We start from the raw sequence: 23,035 nt of genomic DNA, 5'->3' as shown, positions 1-23,035 counted from the left end.
AAAAATCTAGATTTGGCCCAGGGCAGGACGCTTAGTATTTTTAGTCGGATGAATGAATGAATGTGCAACACACAACTTTCGAGAAGAGAACGCTGACAAAGCTTTGCCCACTATACAAGGTGAATGCTATTGTTAATAATAAGAATGCATGCCAATCATAAGCACAAACTGTTGTTGCCACTGTCAGAAAGGACTTTCGGGCCACTTTCATATGAAGGTGGAAACACTCCTAACTAAACCTTGCAGTAACAATATTTAGGACTAATAAAATCATTAATGGAATGACTGGTCTTTGCATTGTTGAACACTGTTTTTTTTTTTTTTTTTTGGCTTCGTCTTTCCTGACTGCCATCATCGAGAGCTGTCTGATTGATCACTCTTAGCATGTCAAAACTATATTCACTTGGCTTTCAGCACACAGTTGTCACCTCTTCTCAGTCTGCTTTGTTGACCCTTCTCTTCTCTTGACCTCTAAACCCTGGAGTGCCCTAAAGTTCAGCCACATGACTTCTCTACTGTCTCAGTATTTCTTTCCCAAATTGTGACATCAGTTAACTATGAATGCATTTGGTCTGTCCCCTGTTCAGATCTGCAGGCTTGAGTTCACTGTTTGCTTGCTTGCTTGCTTTTTTCGAGGAAAGGTCTCACTCTAGCCCAAGTTGACCTGGAATTCACTATGTACTCTCAGGGTGGCCTCGAACTCAGAGCAGTCCTCCTACCTCTGCCTCCAGAGTGCTGGGATTAACAGCGTACACCACCACGCCTGGACTTCATTGTTTTCTTAACAACTGCACAGAGCTATCTAACGGAAAACTGTACTCCTGGATTTTCTTTCATAAATCTGAGTCTTCTATATTTTCTCTACTTCCATAAATGGAAACTGCATTCTTCTGGTGACTCAGGCCAATAACTTCACCTCTTCTCACAGGCCACATCAAGCCCACCAGCAAATCCTGCCAGTGAAGACTGACGCCACATCTTAGGATTCTTCCCAGCTCCTTGTTGCAGTGTCCAAGCCTAATGCAACCTGTCATCTCCTGCCAGGATTTCTGTAGCTACCTCCCAATAATCTCCCTTCTTCAGCCTCTGACTGTGATAAATGAGAATGGTACCTCTAAAACCTAGCTCAGAGAATGGAGAGATATCTCAGCAGTTAAAGCATTTGCCTGCAAAGTCTAAGGAGTTGGGTTCAGTTCCCCAGTACCCACATAAAGCCAGATGCACAAGGTCGTGCATGTGTCTGGAGTTTGCAGTGGCTGGAGGTCCTGGTGTGCCCATTCGCACTCTCTCTCCCCCTCTGCCTCCTTCTCTCTCATAAATTAAATAAATAAATAAATATTTTACAACCCAGCTTAAATCATGCCATGCCTTATTCAGTGTCTGTCTTTCTCACTTCCAGGGAAAGTCTAAGTCCATGATCAGGCTCCTGAATCCTCTCCACTCCCCTGCAGATCTCAGACTGGTCTTGCCTCACGGGCCTCCTTGCCATTCCTCTAATAAGCAGAGGACACTCCCACCTATGGGCTTTTGTAGTCCTCTCCTGGGAACCCTCTTCCTCAAAATACATGATACACAGATTTCTTTCATTATTTATTATTTATTTATTTTGAGAGAGAGAGAGAGAGAGAATGGGCGTGCAAGGGCCTTTAGCCACTGTGAGCGAACTCCAGACACATGCAACCCCCACCCTTTGCACATGTGTGACATCATGAGCTTTGTGTCACTGTGTGTCTGGCTACGTGGGACCTGGAGATTCAAACATGAGTTCTTAGGCTCCGCAGGCAAGCGTCTTAACTGCTAAGTAATCACCCCCAGCCCATGTTACACAGATTTCTAAATCTGCCTTCTGAGTCTCTGAGACCCCTAGTGGATGCCCAGAACTTGAAAGCAGCATCAAGCCCTGTACATACAGTATTTTCCCCATACACACGTTTGTGATAAAGTTAGAGAGACAGTAATTACAAAAGATCTTACCAACTGCAGCAGATGATTTTTTCCCCTTCCCTTGTTGGGAATTGCACTCTTCATTTAAGGGAAGCACCTTATGTTGTGCACATGTTACCAGCATCACTACTTGCATGTTTGGGGCCATTATTGAGAAAAATAAGACTGACTTGAACATACTGCAGTACTGTGGCAGGGGACCTGACAGCCAAGATAGCTCCTAAGTGACTAATGGGAAGGGAGTATACACAATATGGATATCCAGACAAAGGCATGATTCACATCCTGAAGACTTTATCATATTATTCAGAAAATTTAAAATTGTTAAATTGTTTCTGGAATTTTTCATTTAATCTTTTCAGACTATGGTTTAACATGGGTAACTAAAACTAAGAGGAGTGAGGCCACAAATTAGAGGGGATACCACTATGCACCAATTGAATACCAATTATTACCTATAAACTAAAGAATAAATTTTATGAGAGCAATGATGAATGAACAAGCACACAGATGAGTTAAGGTACAGTTATACCACACATAAGTAACCCCTAAATATGTAATACTTCTTTCATTGCCTATATATTTGCACAAAATAACATTATTTCTTTTTGTTGTTTTCTTTTATTTATGAAATACCTTTTATTTATTTATTTGAGAGAAAGAGAAAGAGGGGAATTGAGCCTCGAACCTAGGTCCTTAGGCTTCATAGGCAAGTGCTTAACTGCTAAGCTGTCTCTCCAGCCCTTAAAAAATACTTTACTTGTTTATTTGAGAGAGAAAGAGAAAGAAGGAGAGAGGGAGAGAGAGAGAGAGAGAGAGAGAGGGAGGGAGGGAGGGAGGGAGGGAGGGAAGGCATGCCAGGGCCTCCAGCCACTGCAAACAAACTCCAGATGCATGTACCACCTTATGTGGGTACTGGATATTCAAAACTGTGTTCTTAGGCTTCCCAGCAAGCTCCTTAATTGCTAAATCATCATTCCAGCCCTGTTGTATTTTATGATAGGTTCTCTCTCTAGCCTAGGCAGATCTGGAATTTACTATGTACACTCACGGTGGCCTCAAACTCAAGACAATCTTCCTCCTCTGCCTCCCAAATGCTGGGATTAAAGGTGTGTGCCACTGCATCTGGCCCTTAGTGGTAATACCATGAGCTGATGTCTCCAACAAAACTAATCTGTCAGTGTTGGAGAGATGGCTCAGCAGTTAAGGTGCTTGCCTGCAGGACCTGATAATCCATGTTATATTCTCCAGTACCCACGTAGAGCTACATGCACAAGGTGATGCATGTGTCTGGAGTTTGTTTGCAGTGGCTAGAGGCCCTGGCATGCCTTCCCTCCCTCCCTCCCTCCCTCCCTCCCTCCCTCCCTCCCTCCCTCCCTCCCTCCCTCCCTCCCTTCCTCCCTCTCTCTCTCTCTCTCTCTCTCTCTCTCTCTCTCTCTCTTTCTCTTTCCTTCTTTCTCTTTCTCTCTCAAATAAACAAGTAAAGTATTTTTTAAGGGCTGGAGAGACAGCTTAGCAGTTAAGCACTTGCCTATGAAGCCTAAGGACCTAGGTTCGAGGCTCAATTCCCCAGGACCCACGTAACCCAGATGCACAAGGCAATGCATGCATCTGGCAGTGGCTGGAGGCCCTAGCGGGCCCATTCTCTCTCCATCTATCTGCCTCTTTCTCTCTTTGTGTCTGTCTATGGCTCTCAAATAAATAAATAAAAATTTAAATTTTTTTAAAAATATTTTTTAAAAACTAATTTGTCGAAGACAGAAATTATAGTATTCTGTTATTATAATCAGAAGACTAAATATATTTTAACTTTATTTTTATTTACTTGAGAGAGAGAGGCAGACAAAAAGAGAAAGAGACAGAAAGAATAAGCACTCCAAGGCCTCTAGTTGCTGCAAACAAACTCCATACATATATGCCACCTTGTGCAGCTGGCTTACATGAGTCCTGGGGAATTGAACCTGTGTCCTTTGGCTTTGTAGGCAAGCACCTTAACTGCTAAGTCATCTCTTCAGCCCACAAAGACTAAATATTACATGAACATCAAGTCTTCCCAAATAAATATCTTTTTTTTTTTGAGGTAGAGTTATGTTCTAGCCCAGGCTGACCTGGAAACCAGTATGAAGTCTCAGGCTGGCCTAGAATTCATGGTGATCCTTCTATCTCTGCTGGGATTAAAGGCATGCACCACCACACCAAATCCAAATAAATATACCTTTAATAAAATTTAAATCTATTGCATTTACTCGAATTCATCTAGAAGAAATGATACTGGAAAATCTAAGAATATTTGGAAAACAAAAAATAAAGAAGTAATCTTTTTAAAGAAGTAAACTTTTAAAAGAAGTAATCATTTATTGTTAAAATTTAAGTCTAATTTGAAATCTTTATTATTAGAATTGAAAATATTTCATGAAAATACTTTTTGTTTTGTTTTTTATATAATATATTATATATTATATAATAAATAATAAGTATAGTTAATAATAATTAATAAAAAATAAAATTTTGGGGCTGGAGAGATGGCTTAGCAGTTAAGCAGTTGCCTGTGAAGCCTAAGGACCCCGGTTCAAGGCTTGATTTCCCAGGACCCATGTAAGCCAGATTCACAAGGTGGCACATGCATCTGGAGTTCGTTTGCAGTGGCTGGAGGCCCTGGTGTGCCCAATCTCTCTCTTTCTCTCTGCCTCTTTCTCTATCAAATAAATAAATAAATAAAATTATGCATTTAATGTTAACCTCTATAGCCTAATGAAACATTTTTAAAGTAGTTATTTCATTAATCTCATATACCTTTTTGAAAATTCATCAGAAACCAGGTGTGGTAGTACATGCCTTTAATCCCAGCACTTGAGCATTTGAGATAGTAGGATTGCCATTAGTTCGAGGCCAATCTGGAATTACACAGTGCATTCCAGATCAGCCTGGGCGATAGCAATATCCTACCTTGAAAAGCAAAACAAAACAAAATAGAAACTCACCAGATTCATGATGATGAAAAAACTTTGATCAATGATAGTTCAGCAACAAAAAAAAGAACCCAATTTGAAAATGAGCAAAGGAACCAACATACATTTCTCAAAAATTAAAATTAAAAATTAAAACTCAGGCATGGTAGTACACGCCTTTAAATCCCAGCACTTGGGAGGTAGGTAGGACGATTGCTGCAAGTTCAAGGCCAGCCTGGGACTACAGAGCAAGTTCCAGATCAACCTGGGCTAGAGCGAGACCCTACCTCAAAACAAAAACAAAAACAAATAAAAAGATAAGTAACCAATAGACATTTGACATGATGTTCAAATCTCTAATAATCAATGAAATGCAAGTTAAAAATACAATGAGGTATCATCACATCTGTTTGGATGGTTATGATCCAAAAGATAAATGGGAGCCAGACGTGGTGGCACACACCTTTAATCCCAGAACTTGGAAGGCAGAGGTAGGTGAATCACCATGAGTTCAAAGCCACCTAGAGACTACATAGTGAATTCCAGATCAGCCTAGGCTAGAGTGAGACCCTACCTTGAAAAAAACAAAACAAAACAAAACAAAAAGATATTTGGGGGGGGGGGGTGCTGGAGAGATGGCTTAGCGGTTAAGGCACTTGCCTGAAAAGCCAAAGGACCCAAGTTTGATTCCCTAGTACCCACATAAAGCCAGTTGCACAAGGTGGCACATGCATCTGGAGTTCATTTGCAGTGGCTAGAGGTCCTGGTGTATCCATTCTCTCTCTCTTTAACCCCCCCAAATAAATAAATAAAATATTTTTTTAATTCTATTGGCTGAAGAGATGGCTTAATGGTTCAGGCATTTGCCTGTGAAGCCAAAGGACCCAGGTTCAATACCTCAGGACCCATGTAAGCCACATGCACAAGGTGGCACATGCATCTGGAGTTCATTTACAGCAAACAGCTGGAGGCCCTGGCTTGCCCATTCTCTCGATCTGCCTCTTTCTGTTTCTCAAATTAAAAAATCTCTCTCTCTCTCTCTCTATATATATATATATGGCTCATCCGTGACCTACCCCCTCCCTATGGCTCCTCCTTGTTGAGGTATATGGGTCATGCATTGTGGAGTTAGCCCACAGTTATGGGTAAGATAAATGTCTCTGTTTTGTTTTGTTTTCAGTTTTCTGAGGTAGGGTCTTGCTCTAGCCCAGGGTGACCTGAAATTTACTATGTAGTCTCAGGCTGGCCTCAAACTCACTCAAACTCCCTACTTTGGCCTCCTGAGTGCTGAGATAAAAGGCTTGCACCACCACACCCTGCTTTTTTTTTTTTTTTTTTTTTTTTTTTTTTTTGTGGTAGGGTCTCCCTCTAGCCCAGGCTGACATGGAATTCACTCTGTATTCTCAGAGTGACCTTGAAACCCAAAGTGATCCTCCTATCTCTGCCTCCCCAGTGCTGGGATTATATGCACCACCACACCAAGCTTGGTACACACTTTTAATCCCAGCATTTGGGAGGCGAAGGTAGGAGGATCACTTTGGGTTTCGAGGTCACCCTGAGACTACAGAGTGAATTCCAAGTCAGCCTGGGCTGGACAGAGTGAGACCCTACCTCACAAAAAAAAAAAAATTATGATCAAATAATAACCTGAGTTTAACATGAAACAGATTTAATGTCTCTGTTGAGAACCTATCTATGAGCCCTCTCTTCCTTACCAAAGAACCCCCGGGAGTGGGGTGGCCATGGTGGTGCATGCCTTTATAATTCTAGCAGTTGGGAGGCTGATGTAAGAGGATCATTGTAAATTCAAGGCCAAGCTGGAACTATAGAGTGAGTTCCAGGTCAGGCTGGGTTAGAGTGAAACCACACCTTGGAAAATAACAGCTGGGCATGGTAGCATGCACCTTTAATCCCAGCACTTAGGAGGCAGAGGTAAGAGGATCGCTGTGAGTTCGAAGAGAGCCTTGAAACTACATAGTAAATTCAAGACCTAGTCTAGAGCAAGACCCTACCTTGAAAAACTCAAAAAAAGAATCAAATAACTCCAAGGATCTGATGTGATGGCAAGTTAGCCCCTTCCACAAATGTGACTCTTAATCATAGTCTAAATCATTCATGGCCATTCTATGTCCCTTACAGTGCCGAGGGAAGGTGTCTGTGTGACCCCACAACAACCTATGAGGAGAGCTACAATAGTTGAGTTGCAAAAAGTCGTCTTGTTTTTAAGGAAAGGCCCTGGCAGAGCTGTCTTCTTCCACTAGATTTTGTGCTCATTTCTCAAGATCACAGAACTTATCCAGTGATTCTGAGAGCAAGCCAGAGGGCCTTCAAGTCCCATGCTCAGGATGGTGGACCAGAGAGGGAAAGCTGGAAGCACCTTGCATTGTTAATGGCTTTCCTGAGTTTGCACATTAAACAATGTTTGATTCACCTACGTTTTATTTGGGTGGGGTGTGTGTGTGTGTGTGTGTGTGTGTGTGTGGTGGTGTTGTGCTTGTCACTTGCTTGTTATGTAATATAGTGTATTTCTTCAGTGTTAAAGTCTAGCTGAATCAGGTATGACCGAGTGGATATTCTTTTTCTCTTCCCGTCTTACAGCTAAAGAACTTTGGTCCAGAAAGATTAAGCTATTTTGCCCAAGGTCATATAGATAAAATGTCAGAAGCTAGAAGTTAATTGAGGCCTGCTACCTCCAGAGCACTTATTCTTTCTATAGTTTTCCAGTTTGTTTCCAGATGGCATGGAGTCTGCCATATAAAAACCAGTATATTTCAGGATTCAGAGAAAATAAGCAGTATCTTATAATGAATATTAATGATGGGGGGAAAATATTGAAAACAAAATTAGACCATGTTTTTATCCTCAATAGAGATTACCTTAAATACCAATGACAAGGGCTAGGAAGATGACTTAGCAGTTAAGACACTTTCCTGCAAAGCCAAATGACCCAGGTTCAATTCTCCAGGACCCAAGAAAACCAGATGCTCAAGGTGGCGCCTGTGTCTACAGTCCATGTGCAGCGGCTGAAGGCCCTGTGTGTTCCTTCTTTCACTTACTCGCTCTCTCTCTCTCCAATAAATAAATAAAAATTAAGAATATATATCAACGACAACACTGTAAACTAAATAAAAAGCTGATATGTTATGATCAATGCTGTAAAACCATACACAAGGGGAGGGGTTGGCTTATTGCTTAGCACGAGCAACTTCCAGGTTCAATCTTCAGCCCTAAGAGTAAAATTTTTTTAATTTTTTTTTTTATTTATTTATTTGAGAGAGAAAGAAACAGATAGAGAGAATGGGCACACCAGGGTCCCCAGACATTGCAAACAAACTCCAGATGCATGTGCCACCCAGTGCATCTGGCTTACATGGGTACTAGGGAATAGAGAATTGAACCTTGGTCCTTACACTTTGCATGCAAGTGCCTTAACCACTAAGCCATCTTTCCAGCCCTGATTTTTTATATATATGTCTACAATTGTCTCAGCCATTGCAGAAATTACCTTTATATCACTGGGATAAAACACTCAACCAGAAGCCACTTGTGGGAGGAAAGGGTTTATTTAGGCTAACAGTTTTAAGGGGAAGCTTCATCATGGAGGGAAAGGCAAGGCAGAGTGGGTAGCTAGGGTGTCACATCTTGTCACAGCCGCAGGAAGGAAGTGGTCTCAGAGTTAGTTCTTAATACCCAGTAGGGCTGGACTAACAAACCTCAACGTGTGCCCCCCACTGACACACCTCTCTAGCAAGGCTCCACTTCCCAAAGACTCCACCCACTAGCTGGGGTCTAAGTAGGAAGTTTAACCACAAACACTTGAGGTTATGGGGGACCTTTTTGATTATTTAAAAAATTATTTATTTACTTATTTATTAGAGAGAGAATGGGAGCACTAGGGCCTCTAGCCACTGCAAATGAACTCCAGACACATGTGCCACCATGTGCATATCTGGCTTACATGGAACCTAGAGAATCAAAAATGGGTCCTTAGGCTTTGCAGGCATGTGCCTTAACTGCTAAGCCATCTCTCCAGCCTTATAGGGGACCTTTTACATTCAAACCACATTCCACCCCTGATTCCCATAGACACATGGCCATCTCATGATGCAAAATGCATTCAGTTCAACTTTAGACGTCCCCATAGTTTTTATCAGTCCCTACACTGTTCAAAAGTCCAAAGTCTATCTGGGCATGGTGGTACATGCCTTTAATTCCAACATTTGGGTGGCAGAGGTAGAAGGATCACTGTGTGTTCAAGAGCAGCCTGAGACTCCACAGTGAATTCCAGGTCAGTCTGGGCTAGAGTGAGACCCTACCCTTAAAAAAAAAAAAAAGAAAGAAAGAAAGTCCAAAGTCATGTCTTTGACTCAAGACAGTCTCATAACTGTGAGCCTTATAAAATAAAACCACAAGCTGGACACCTTTAATCCTAGCACTCGGGAGGCAGAGGTTAAGGCCAACCTGAGACAACATAGTGAATTCCAGGTCAACCTGCACTAGAATGAAACCCTACCTCAAAAAAAAAAAAAAAAAGGCTGGAGAGATGGCTTAGCGGTTAAGGGCTTGCCTGTGAAGCCTAAGGACCCTGGTTCGAGGCTTGGTTCCCCAGGTCCCACGTTAGCCATATGCACAAGGGGGCGCACGTGTCTGGAGTTCGTTTGCAGTGGCTGGAAGCCCTGGCGTGCCCATTCTCTCTCTTTCCCTCTATGTGTCTTTCTCTCTATGTCTGTCGCTCTCAAATAAATAAATAAAAAATGAACCAAAAAAAAAAGTACAGTAAAATAAAACCACAACATACACATGTCCAACACACATTGGCACAGAGTATACATCTCCATTGCAAAAAAAAGTAATGCAGGTTGGAGAGATGGCTTAGCGGTTAAGCACTTGCCTGTGAAGCCTAAGGACCCTGGTTCAAGGCTTAATTCCCCAGGACCCACGTTAGCCAGATGCACAAGGTGGTGCATGTATCTGGAGTTCGTTTGCAGTGGCTGGAGGCCCTGGTGCATCCATTCTGTCTCTCCCTCTGCCTCTCTCTGTGTGTCTGTCTCTTTCAAATAAATAAATAAAAACAAACAAATTTAAAAAAAAAAGAAGTAATGCATGCATAGCAAGGAAAGACTGGGTCAATGAAAGACAGAAAACCAGCAAGACAATCCTGTAGCCCCATGCCCAGCACCTGGGATTTGTGATGAAATCCTCAGACTCCCTCAACTCCTCCCCTCCAGCTGGGCTGTTTGCAGCTCAGACAAAATTCACTCCAAGCCTCCAGCTTTCCTTGGCAACCATCCCATAGTCCTGGCATCTCCAAAATCCTAGGGTCTCCACTGCAACTTATGATTCATAGGGTCTCCCATGCAGGGACCCAACCCCTGCTTTCACATGGACTCAGCAAGTCCTGGAGCCTTGGTTGCCCTTCATAACCCCATTTCCTGCATTTTTCATGCTTGCAAAATCAGCACCAGGTATTTCTAAGTTCTGATCCTAAAGAGCAGGAAATCCCTTCCAGTAGTCTTCCTTCTGGCCACTCCTTTCAAAAATGTTTGCATTCTTACTATCTTGACCCTTCCGTGGGTTAGGTCTTGACCCTAGGGTATCTTTCCTTTTATCCCAGTGCTGGGTAATTGGCTTATCTTTAATGATGGTAATCTCTCAAGCAATGGCAGCTGAAGTAGCCTATAACCAGTCTCCTAGGCCTGGTCAAATTTTCTTACATTTCTTTCTATGCCCAGCTTTAAATTTTCACATCCTTCTGCTCTATACTCTTCTCTGCCAAACACAACAGTCCATTACTTCTAAATTCTACTTTGTTCCAAGTTCTCAGTACATGGATAGAATGCAGCCAGCCTCCTCTCTAGTCCATTCCTTTAGTTTTTTTTCTTTCATCATCTTTTTTTGTTTGTTTGTTTTGTTTTGTTTTTCAAGGTAGGGTCTCACTCTGGTCGAGACTGACCTGGAATTAACTAAGTAGTCTCAGGATGGTCTCAAACTCACAGTGATCCTCCTACCTCTGCCTCCTAAGTGCTAGGATTAAAGATGTATGCCACTACATCTGGCTTTTTTTTTTTTTTTTTCAAGTTAAAGTCTCACTCTAGCCCAGGCTACTGACCTAGAATTCACTACATGATTTTGATCTCTTTTAAAAAAATTTTTGTTTATTTGCAAGCAGGGGGGGAGGGAGAAGAGAGATAGAGAATGGGCATGCCAGGGCCTCTAGCTACTGCAAATAAACTCCAGATGCATGTGCCACTTTCTGCACCTGGCTTTACATGGGTTCCTGGGAAATCAAACCCATGTTGTTGAACTTTGCAGTCAAGTGCCTTAACCACTCAGCAATCTCTCTAGCCCTCTAACCAGTTCTGACACAGTTCTTTTTTCTCCCTTCTGAACCATCATAAGCCAAGCCTTTAGTCTATAACTCTCTCTCTGCATTTAGGTCGTTCAAACTCTCACCAGAATGGCCCATCAAGCTCTGCTTACAGTGCTATAAGACTTCACTAGTCCAAAGTTCCAAATCCTTCCATATTCCTCTCACAAACAAGTTCCAAAAACCTACTAACTGCATGGTCAAGATTACTGCATCAATGATCCCACTTTTTAAATTTTTAAAATTTATTTATTAGAGAGAGAAAGAGAAGTGAGGTCAGATTGGAGGGATGGTTTACAGATTAAGGTACTTGCCTGCAAAGCCAAAGGACCCAGGTTCTATTCCCCAGGACCCACATAAGCCAGATGCACAAGGTAGCACATGTGTCTGGAGTTTGTTTGCAAAAGCTAGAGAGGCTCTCTCTCTCTCTCTCTTCCACTTAGTTATCTTCTAATTGCCATCACAAAGGACCTCATCAGAAGCAGCTTATGGGAGGAAAAGGTTTATTTTGGTTTCTAGGGTTTTTTTTTAAGGTTTATTTATTAGAGAGAGGGAGAGAGAAAGACACAGAGAGAGAATGGGTGCCCCAGGGCCTCCAGCCACTGCAAACAAACTCTAGATAAATGTGCCATTGTGTGCATCTGGCTTATGTGGGACCTGGAGAATCCAACCTAGGTCCTTAGGTTTTGTAGGTATGCACCTTAACCACTAAGCCATCTCTCCAGCCCTTGGTTTCCAGTTTTGAGGGGAAGCTTCATCACGGCAGGGAAGGCACAGCAGAGCACGCAGCCAAGGCATCACATATTGTCACAAGAAGGAAGCAGCAAGAATGAGGTAGCTCTTAACACCTAGTAGGGCTAGACTAAGAAACCTCAAGTCCTGCCTCTAGTCACACACCACCTCTATCAAGGCTCCACCTCCCAAAGGCTCCACTACCTGGGGACTAAGTAGGAGGCTTAAATTACAAACACTTGAGGCTATAGGGGAAATTTCAAACAACCACAGCCATAGACTCAGGATACTCCCTAAGTTGTGAGAAGTCCATTATCTACCCAGTGACTTCTCTCAGTGCTTGGTATAAATAAATTAATAATAATAATAATATTAGCACTGGCTTTCAAAGTTTTGAAGTACACATTAAGTATAAAGGAAAGGCATAACCTTCCTTTGTGTCTGCTGCATCCATTTTTTCCTAACTGTACAAGCCAGGGGACACAATGAGGTCATGTGAACAGCATACATGATATTTCTCTAGCTCTGGTCATTTATTGCTGTGGCATGATCTTCATCACCCTCAGTGAACATGGTGTTTGTTTTTGTTTTTCTTTTCTTTTGAGGTAGGGTCTCACTCTAGCTCAGGCTGACCTGGAACTCACTATGTAGTCTCAGGGTGGCCTTGAACTCACAGCTATCCTCCTACCTCTGCCTCCTGAGTGCTGGGATTAAAGGCATGTGCCACCATGCCTGGCCCTGAACATGGTGTTTTCTCTTCATATTCTCTCTTTTTCCAAATGTCCCTCAGTAGCTCAGTGGCAGCGGCCCAGCCCCCTGCCCTACACTCACATGCATGCTGAAGTCCCCATTACTTCTGCTCCCCATGCTCCCATGGTTGGTGCTAGACCCCTCCACAAACCCAAGCCAGCCAGCCATCACTACTGCTGGTACCAAGGACTTTTGTACCTTCTGTGGTCACATCTAGCCACTACCACAGTCATTCTCTGCAAGACACTGCTGTCTGGCTTGGATTCCCACTTGAGACGCGGTCCCTCCCCAGACTTGGAAACTATACTTACTGATATTTGTTGTGATGGTGGTTATCACTGCTGAGGGAGATGTTTGGAAAGATGTCTACCTTGGACTAACACTGGTCACTTCAAAAGGGATGTTTTGGATAATGATTTAAAGTTACAAATATTTTCTCCTTTTCTATCTTTTTTTCTTGTTGTTTTAACAAACTGTGATAAAATGCACATAACATTTACCATCTTAACCATGTTTCAGTATTTAATTCAGCACCTCTTTGTCCGACCATCACTACCACCCCCCCTCTTTTTTAAAATTTTGTTTTATTTATTTATTTGAGAGAGAGAGAGAGACAGAAAGAGACAAACAGAATGGGGTCACCAAGGCCTCCAGCCACTGCAAACAAACTCCAGATGCATGTGCCACCTTGTGTAGCTGGCTTACGTGGGCCCTGGGAAATCGAACCTGGGTCCTTTGGCTTTGCAGGCAAATACCTTAACCGCTAAGCCATCCTCCAGCCACCACCAACAACATTTTTTTTTTTTTTTTTGAGGTAGGGTCTCACTCTAACTCAGGCTGACCTGGAATTCACTCTGTAGTCTCAGGGTGGTCCTCCTACCTCTGCCTCCTGAATGCTGGGATTAAAGGCATGTGCCACCATGCCCAGCTCCCATTTCTAGAACTCTTTGCATCTTGCAAAAGAAAAACCTGTACCCACTAAATACTAACTCCTTATTCCTCCCCCAAGATCCCTGGCAATGAGTGCTCTACTCTGTCTCTACAGGTTTTATTATTCTAAGTTCCACACAGGAGTAGAGTCATGTTGTGTTTGTCATTTTGTGACTGGCTTATTTCATTCAGGGTCATGTCTTCAAGGCTTATTCATCCACATTGTAGTGTCAGAACTTCCTTCTTTGTAAGGTGCATAACATACATTTTATTAATCTGCCCATCTGTTATTATATATTTGGATGGCCTCTACCTTTTAGGTCCTACAAACAATATTACCACAAACATAAGACAAATAATTTATAGAGTCCCTACTTTCAACCTTATTGGGTATACACCCACACATGTAAATGTTTGGTCACCTTCTATTTTTCTTCTTTTAAAAAAATTTTTTTGGTATTTTTCTTCTTAACACATCAATTTGCTTTGTACTTTTTTTTTTGTTTTTTGGTGGTTTTTAAAAATTATTTAGGGCTGGAGAGATGGCTTAGCGGTTAAGCGCTTGCCTGTGAAGCCTAAGGACCCCGGTTCGAGGCTCGGTTCCCCAGGTCCCACGTTAGCCAGATGCACAAGGGGGCGCACGTGTCTGGAGTTCGTTTGCAGAGGCTGGAAGCCCTGGCATGCCCATTCTCTCTCTCCATCTGTCTTTCTCTCTGTGTCTGTCGCTCTCAAATAATAAATAAATAAATAAATATTTATTTATGTATTTATTTGACAGAGAATGAGGGAGAGAGAATGGGCGCACCAGTCCCTCCAGCCATTGCAGACAACTCCAGACACATGCGCTCCCTTGTGCATCTGGCTAACGTGGGTCCTGGGGAATCGAACCTGTGTCCTTTGGCTTTGCAGGCAAACGCCTTAACTGCTAAGCCATCCCTCCAGCCTTGTTTTTGTTTTTCTGAGATAGGATTTCACTCTAGCCCAGGCTGACCTGGAATTTACTACGTAGTCTCAGGGTGGCTTTAAACTCATGGTGATCCTCCTACCTGAGTGCTGGGATTAAAGGCGTGTGCCACCACACCCAGCACCCTGTTTGCTTTGTACTCGTTAAGCTATCAAGAATGAATTATCTTGGGCTGGGGAGATGGCTCATCAGTTAAAGGTACTTGTTGAAAATTCTGCTGGCCGGGGTTCAAGTCCCCAGTGCCCATATAAAGTCAGAGGTACAAAGTGAAACATGCATCATCTGGAGTTTGTTTGCAGTGGCCCCGGTATACCCTTGCTCATTCCCATTCATTCTCTCTTCCCTCTCCCTCCCCCTCTCTGTCCCTCCCTCCTTAGAAATAAATAAAATAAAAAAGAAGAAATTGTTTAAATAAAAACAATGTCATTGTCCTTATCAGAAACTAAGAATTCTTTTTTTTTCAAAGGCACATGCCACCATGCCTGGCTAAATATATATACAATAATATTTTTTATTTATATATTTATTTATTTGTGAGAGGGAGAGAATGGGCACACCAGGGCCTCCAGCCACTGCAAACGAACTCTAGATGCATGTGCCCCCTTGTGCATCTGGCTTATGTGGGTTCTGGGGAATCGAACCAGGATCCTTTGGCTTTGTAGGCAAACACCTGAACCGCTAAGCCATCTCTCCAGCCTGTAAGAATCTTGTACTACATAATAAAGTGACTTTACATGCACTGTGTTCCATGTACTAGAAAGCAGCTATCCCACACCTTGCAGGGGCTTAGATTCCGTTATTCAGTAAATAATTTTCAGTATCTATTTAGTTGTACATGACACTATTCAAGTTTTATAGATTCTGAAGGAAGAAAGGAAGAAAGGAAGAAAGAAAAAAAAAAAAAAAAGCTCAGCTTTCTTAATAAGCCAAAGGCCAACCTGATGAACAAGGACCAGATTTACACAACAATGAGAAACTTGGACTTGTGGAGAAAGAGAAAGTAACAAAGCCAAGTAATTGAATCAGACACAGAGCTCCTTAGATAAATAGCATGCCCACTGCTCTAGAAAACACTCCAATTATGAAAAAGAGGCAGGAAGGGCCCAGGAAGGCTCTGTGATAAGGACAAAGGCAGATCAGTGGTTGCTAGGACTGCCTGGTGGAAACAGTGATTTAAGCAGGAGAGATCTGAGAGTTGACAGAAATGTTTGAAAACTCATTTGTTTAAAAAAAAAAAAAAACAAAAAAAAACCTCATTTGTGATGATGATCATGACTTGGCCAATTTACTAAAAATCTTTGAATTCCACACCTTAAATGAATTGTAAATGATTGTTTTTTGGTGGGGGGGGAGATGTCAAGTGAGATAAGAGCCAGAGCCTTCAAGACTATATATTATTTCCTAGCTAAAAAGAGCCTATCCCTTAATCAGAATTCAGTTAGCATAAATGAAGCCTGGGGTTTAGGGCCTGCTGGGAATAAAGCTGTAAAGGTGTCTACAAAGAGGAGGAGTGGGATCATGGTTAGAGGAGGCACCACTCTCACCCAGGAGGTGCCTGTTACTGAATCAGGTTCAGTGCAAAGAGACTAAGGGTTATTAAGCAGGAAGGAGAAGAGGGCGAGGTGGGTCCAGTGATGGGTCTTAACAGAAACTGCATGGCACGGCAGAAGACTGTAAAGGGAAAAGGCATATCCTGTTGTGAATTGCTCCAGAAAGGCCTTTTGAAGGATGAGCCACTTATGAGCTGGTCCCTTCTTAGTGAACAGCATTTCCCATTCACGTCTGCAGGGGCAGGAGGGCACAGGGACAGGAGGAGGCGCCTGGCACAGACATGCGCATCCTGAATAAACAAGGCCCACCCAGCTCAGGGCCCTGCCTTTGTTCAGGAGGGTGAACAAAGCCTTGATTGTGGAAAAAGTCACAATCAAGATACCAACAGGCAAAGGAGATATGGTTGCAAAAGGATCATGTGAATCCAAGCAAGAGACTGCCCTTGGTGCTATACCCGGCTAGCGGCGCCTGAAAGTTGATGAGCAAGGAAGTGCTTGGCCAAGGGCATAACTTAGGAAGAAAGCCTCTCTTCTCTACCCTCTTATATGTCCTCTCTACTTGGTATTTTTCATATAACAAATCCACAAAAACATCCAGTGCCCCCCCCCATGTATGCATGCATACTGATGCCTTTGGCAAGGTGAATACATTTGGATGAAAGTAGGCCATTCTCAGATACCTGTGCAGGCCAACCCTTAGTGCAGGGAATTAAGTTCAAGGAAATCACCAAATTAGTTTATATTTCTAGGCCCAAGGGATCACATGGCAAAACCCTAAACTAAGATAGCATGTGAACGTGGCAATGAACTGCTACCAGTACCCACTGGAAAATTAGTTTAAAATGCCATCAAATGGGCTAGAGAGATTGCTTAGTGGTTAAGGTGCTTGCCTACAAAGCCAAAGGACCTAGGTTCAATTCCCCAGCACCCACGTAAGCCAGATACACAAGGTGGTGCATGCATCTGGAATTCTGTTGCAATGGCTAGAGGCCCTGGTGCACTCATGCTTTCTCTCTCGGCCTCTTCTTCTCTTTCTCTTCTCCTTCTCTCTCTCATATAAATCAAATGTTATTTTTTAAATGCCATGAAATGGAAAAACCAAAATAAATAAATAAATAATGCCATGAAATGGAGGCTCTTTATGGAATGACACAAAGGGACTCTCAAATACACTTTTTGTTTGTGACATTTTAAGTTTTTTTTGTTGTTGTTTGTTTGTTTTTTTTCCATGAGGCAAGTGTCTGGCTCTGCAGCCCAGGCTTGTCCTTGCTCTTTGGGCCCCAAATGGTCCTCCTGCTTCAGCCTCCTCAGTGCTGGGGCTATAGGTGTCACTGCCCCACTTGGCTTTTCAAAACACACTCAAGGCAGGAAGAGCACAAGTACAGAATGTCATGGGAACCAAAAGGAGAGAGGTGACATACCTTTTGTGCACAGTGGCTACCCACAGAAAACAGCAGATTGCCTGGCAATGGCGCCCTCAGGTGTCTGAGCAAAGGCGTAGGACTTAGACTTTTCACTGAAACTCTACAGTTTGAACTGTGTCAATTCTATTTATTTTTTTGGTTTTTCGAGGAAGGGTCTTGCTCTAGCCCAAGCTGACCTGGAATTCAGTATACAGTTTCAGGCTGTCCTCGAACTAGCGATGATCCTCCTACCTCTGCCTCCCAGGTGCTGGTATTAAAGGTGTGCGCCACCATGCCCGCAGAGAGACCATGGGACCACTAGGGCCTCTTGCTACTGTAAACAAACTCCAGACACATGCACCACGTTGTGTCATCTGGCTTCATGTGTGTCCCGGGGTACTGAACCTAGATCCTTAGGCTTTGCAGACAACTGCCTTAATCACTAAGCCATGTCTCTAGCCCTAAAGTTTTTGTCTGTTTGTTTGTTTGTTTTTGAGGTAGGGTCTCGCTCTAGCCCAGGCTGACCTGGAATTCACTCTGTAGTCTCAAGGTGGCCTCAAACTCACAGCGATCCTCCTACCTCTACCTTCTGAGTGCTGGGATTAAAGGTGTGTACCACCACGCCTGGCTCAGTTTTGTTGTTTTTTTTTTTTCATTTCATTTCATTTATTGATTTTTTTTTTTTTTTGGTCTATTTGAGGTAGGGTTTCACTTCAGACCAGGCTGACCACGAGGGCTAACCTGAGACACTCTGTAGTCCCAGGCTGGCCTTAAATGCACAGTGATTCTCCTACCTCTGCCTCCCAAGTGCTGGGATTAAAGGCATGTGCCACCACACCTGGCTTTATTGACAGTTTTTATACATGCATTATGGTAGTTTTAATGTATGTCCCTAGTAGACTCAGATGTTTTAATGAAACTTGTACTTGAATCTCTAGCCACCTGGCTGGAGGAGGTATCACTGGGGGTGGATCCTAGGGTTCAGCCCTAAGGTGTGTTTGGGTGGGGGACCAATTTCCAGGCCAAAGGTATGCAGAGCCATTTGAGCTCTGGGCTCCTGCAGCTGGGGGTTTTGTGCTTGTCATTTTTGGTGTTGGCTGGTTGGTGATGGTTTCTCTCTGCTTGGATGTACAGAAGTAGCTTCTTCCACCTCTGATGGAACATCCCCCTGGATCTGTAAGCTTGACATAAACCCCTTCCTCCCATAAACTGTGTCTGGTTTGACTGTTCATCCCAGCAATGGGAAATTGACTACTACATGTATAGAACGTGTTTGGATCATAATCACCTTCCCATTACCTTCTCTTTTCCCTCCTCCCACTGAGCCCTTTCTTCTTCCCAACCATTTCCACTTCTGCTTTGACGTTTTGTGTGTATGTGTGTGTGTGTGTGTGTGTGTGTATCCCTGTCTGTGTGCCAATGTCCACTGAGTTTAATCAGAGTCAGCCACATAAGCATGGGTAAGTGGTTATTTACCAGACACATATAACTTACCTGTGGCCTCATTACTAAAGAAAATATCTAGGAGCAGATTTTTAAAGAAATGGCTTATATAAAAAGCCAGGTGTGGCAGCACACACCTTTAATCCCAGCACCCGGGAGGCAGAGGTAGGAGGATCACCAAGAGTTCGAGGCCACCCTGAGACTCCATAGTGAATTCCAGGTCAGCCTGGGCTAGAGTGAGACCCGACCTTGAAAAAATAAACAAACAAACAAAAACAACAACAACAAAAACCAGAATGGCTTGTAGGGCTTGTAGCCAGGCATGTGCTGCATGCCTTTAGCCCCAGCATTCAGGAGGCAGAGGTAGGAGGATCGCCATGAGTTCAAGGCCACCCTGAGACTACTTAGTGGATCCCAGGTCAGCTTGGGCTAAAGTGAAACCCTACCTGAAACAACCCCACCACCAAATGGCTTGTAAGGAAATAGGGATCCCCAGAAGCCAGCATGGGCTAAGGAAAAGTCACAGAGAGGCCACCTGCTCCAGGGCCCCGCCCATGGGCTTTCATTTCAAAATCCAGGCCTGGCTCATCCCAGCAGCGGTGAGTGCTCTGCTGAAGGTCCCACGGCCACTGCGTACTGCGAGCACAGAGGGAGCAGCTCCCTTCGCCCAGCCAGAGCGGCTGAAGGGAGGAAAGGGCATGTTCAGCTTACAGTTCCAAGGGGCAGCTGCATCAGAGCAGGGGAACCATGGCGAAGAAGCGGGACATGACATCTCACCACAGCAGCTGGGTAGTAGCAGCAAGAGTGAGCTCACTAACACAGGCAAGTTGACTTAATAACCTTGAGGCCCACCCCCAGTGACAGGCCTTGTTGCAGTCAGCTGCACATTGCTGGCAAAAAAAAAAATCCGACCAAGAGCAGCTTGCAGGAGGAAAGGGTTTCATTTTGACTTACAGTCTCGAGGGGAAGCTCCATGATGGCAGGGGAAAACAATGGCACGAGCAGAGGGTGGACATCACCTCCTGGCCAATATCAGGTGGACAACAGCAACAGGAGAGTGTGCCAAACACTGGCAAGGAGAAGCTGGCTCTAACACCGATAAGCTCACCCCCAACGATACATCGCCTCCAGGGGGATCCAGTTCCCAGATTGCCACCAGCTGGGAACCTAGCATTCAGAACACCTAAGTTTATGGGGGACACTTGAATCAAACTACCACTTTCTACCCCTGGCTCCCATAAACTGATAACCATCCATGACGTAAAATGCAATTCGTTCAGTCCAACTTTAAAAGTCCCCGTAGTTTTTATCAATCCCAATGATGTTCAAGCACTCCCACAGTCTGTCTTTTAACAGAGCCATAATACCATAATAGATAAATAAAAATACTGACACAGAATAAACATTCACATAGCAAAAGATGGCATGGGCGGGGGTTTGCTGGAGAAATGGCTTAGCAGTTAGGTGCTTGCCTGCAAAGCCAAAGGACCCACATTCGATCCACCAGGACCCACGTAAGCCAGATGCACAAGGTGGTATATGCATCTGGAGTTTGTTTGCAGCAGCTGGAGACCCTGGCATCACCCTTCTCCCTTTCTCTCTGGCTCTTCCTCTCTCTCTCTTTAAAATAAATAAAAATAAAATATTTTTAAATATAAAAAGATAGCATTGGGCATATCAAAGAAATATTCAATCGATACATGATTTGAAAAAAAAAAAACAGGGCAAACGTCAAAATCCATAGTTCATAGTCCCAGCACTCGGGAGATGGAAGTAGGAGAATCACTGTGAATTCGAGGCCATGCTGAGAATACAGAGTAAATTCCAGGTCAGCCTGGGCTAGAGTGAGACCCTACCTCGAAAAACCAAAAAAAAAAAAAAAAAAAAAAAAAATCTGTAGTTCAAAGTCTGACATCTCTACTCAGTGACAAGTCTCCAAGTCCGATGATCCTAGCCAGTGGTAAGTCTCTGGCGTTTCAATTCTGCCCCTTCAGCTAGGCTACTCATAGTCCCCTCCCGGAAAGCTTCATCTGGTCCTGGCAGCTGTCCTTGGCAGCCGTCCCCTAATCCTGGCATGTCCACTGGGTCTCCAGTGCGACCCACGGTTCTTACTCATGGCCCCATTGGGTCTCCACGCAGGTGACCCAACAAACCTGCTTCACACTGCCCATGGCCATCTCCAAAATATAAAACCATGTTGCAAATTCAATGACCCTCTCTTTCCTATATTTGTTATATTCCATAGTACCAGGTGGTCTACCAACTTGTTAATCCAGGCGGGAATAAAGCCAACTTTGAAGAACAGCAAACTCCCTCAGCTTTCAGGCCCCTTACTTCAAATGAGTCCACATTCTTCCTGCTGTTCCAATGCAGATCAACTGGCCCAATCTCAAAGGTTGTAATCGCTCAAACAATTGCGGCTGAACAGGCAGCAGTTTCGATCAAAAGATTTCATTTTTTTCTGTGCCATATCCCTCTGCTCACATCAGTCCATTTCTATACATAGGCAGGCAGAATGCAGCAAGCCTCTCACACAAACTGCTTCTAGCCCAGTCCAAACTTCATATTCCATAGTTCTTTCTGCATTCAGGTCTTTCAACTCGGATCAGAATAGTCCATTAAGCTGCACTTACAGCACCACACAACATCTCTTAGGCCAAGGTTTCAAATCCTTGCACATTCCTTCCTCAAATCAGTTCCAAATGACCAAAGCCACAAAGTCAGGTTTCTGGCAGCAATAAACCCACTCCCAATACCAATTTAACTGTTGCAGTCAGCTTCATGTCACTGGCAAAAAATACCAGATCAAGAGCAGCTTATGGAAGGAAAAAGGTTTATTTTGACTTACAGACTCAAGGAGAAGCTCCATGGTCACTGGGAAAAACAATGACATGAGCCAAGGGTGGACATCACCTCCTGGCCAACATCATGTGGACAACAGCAACAGAAGAGTGTGCCAAACACTGGCAAGGGGAAGCTGGCTGTAGTGCCCATAAGTTCATCCCCAATAATACATCACCTCCAGGAGGATCCAATTCCCAAATTGCCACCAGCCGGGGACCTAGCATTCAGAACACATAAGTTTATAGGGGACACCTGAATCAAACCACCACGTACCTCTTTCAGCAAGATTCCACCTCCCAAATTTCCAGCAGCTAGAGAGTGAGTATGAAGCCCAACCACAAACACATGAGACTCTGTGGGACATTCCACATTCAAACCATCACAACAGGCCAGCTATGTCTATGGCCTCCCTCCCACTTCACAGCCCCTGGTCATTCCACAGACTGTGAATAAGTTTTACCAGTTCCTCTGGAATCAACTCCACATATGGCTCCTACCACACACCAATTATTAAATATGTATGGATCTACTTTATCATAAATCTCTTGGCTTAATGTTCCACACCTAAATCCCACCACATAACACTACATCTACTGCTTGATCTTTTGGGGTTGAGCAAATGTGGACAAATAGCCTGTCCGGGCAACATTAAGAAAATCCCCATAGCCAGGCGTGGTGGCTCACACCTTTTAAAAAAATATATTTATTAGCCAGGTGTGGTGGCCCACGCCTTTAATCCCAGCACTTGGGAGGTAGAGGTAGGTGGACCGCCGTGAGTTCAAGGCCACCCTGAGATTAAATAGTGAATTCCAGGTCAGCCTGGGCTAGAGTGAGACCCTACCTTGGAAAAACCACACACACACACACACACACACACACACACATAATTATTATTTATTTTTAGTGAAAGGGAGAATTGGTGCACCAGGGCCTCAGCAACTGCAGTCGAACTCCAGATACTTGCACCACCTAGTAGGCATGTACAACCTTGTGCTTGCCTCACCTTTGTGCATGTGGCTTATGTGGGTTCTGGAGAGTCAAACGTGGGTCCTTAGGTTTCGCAGGCCATCTCTCCAGCCCTGGCTCATGCCTTTAATCTCAGCACTCAGGAGGCAGAAGTAGGAGGACTGCTATGAGTTCAAGGCCAGCCTAGCACTACA

The 23,035-nt window shown here is 43.7% G+C and overlaps 1 protein-coding gene across 3 annotated transcripts in view; it reads right to left on the bottom strand.

The window, feature by feature from the left end:
• The window catches only part of Specc1 (sperm antigen with calponin homology and coiled-coil domains 1), a 310,970-nt gene that overhangs the window by 200,520 nt on the left and 87,415 nt on the right, over positions 1–23,035 (bottom strand). The gene's annotated exons all lie outside the window — the stretch shown is intronic.

The sequence above is a fragment of the Jaculus jaculus genome, chromosome 12 (genome assembly GCF_020740685.1).
Source record: "Jaculus jaculus isolate mJacJac1 chromosome 12, mJacJac1.mat.Y.cur, whole genome shotgun sequence".
NCBI classification, from domain to species: Eukaryota; Metazoa; Chordata; class Mammalia; order Rodentia; family Dipodidae; genus Jaculus; species Jaculus jaculus.
This window is presented reverse-complemented; position numbering and strand designations above follow the sequence as displayed.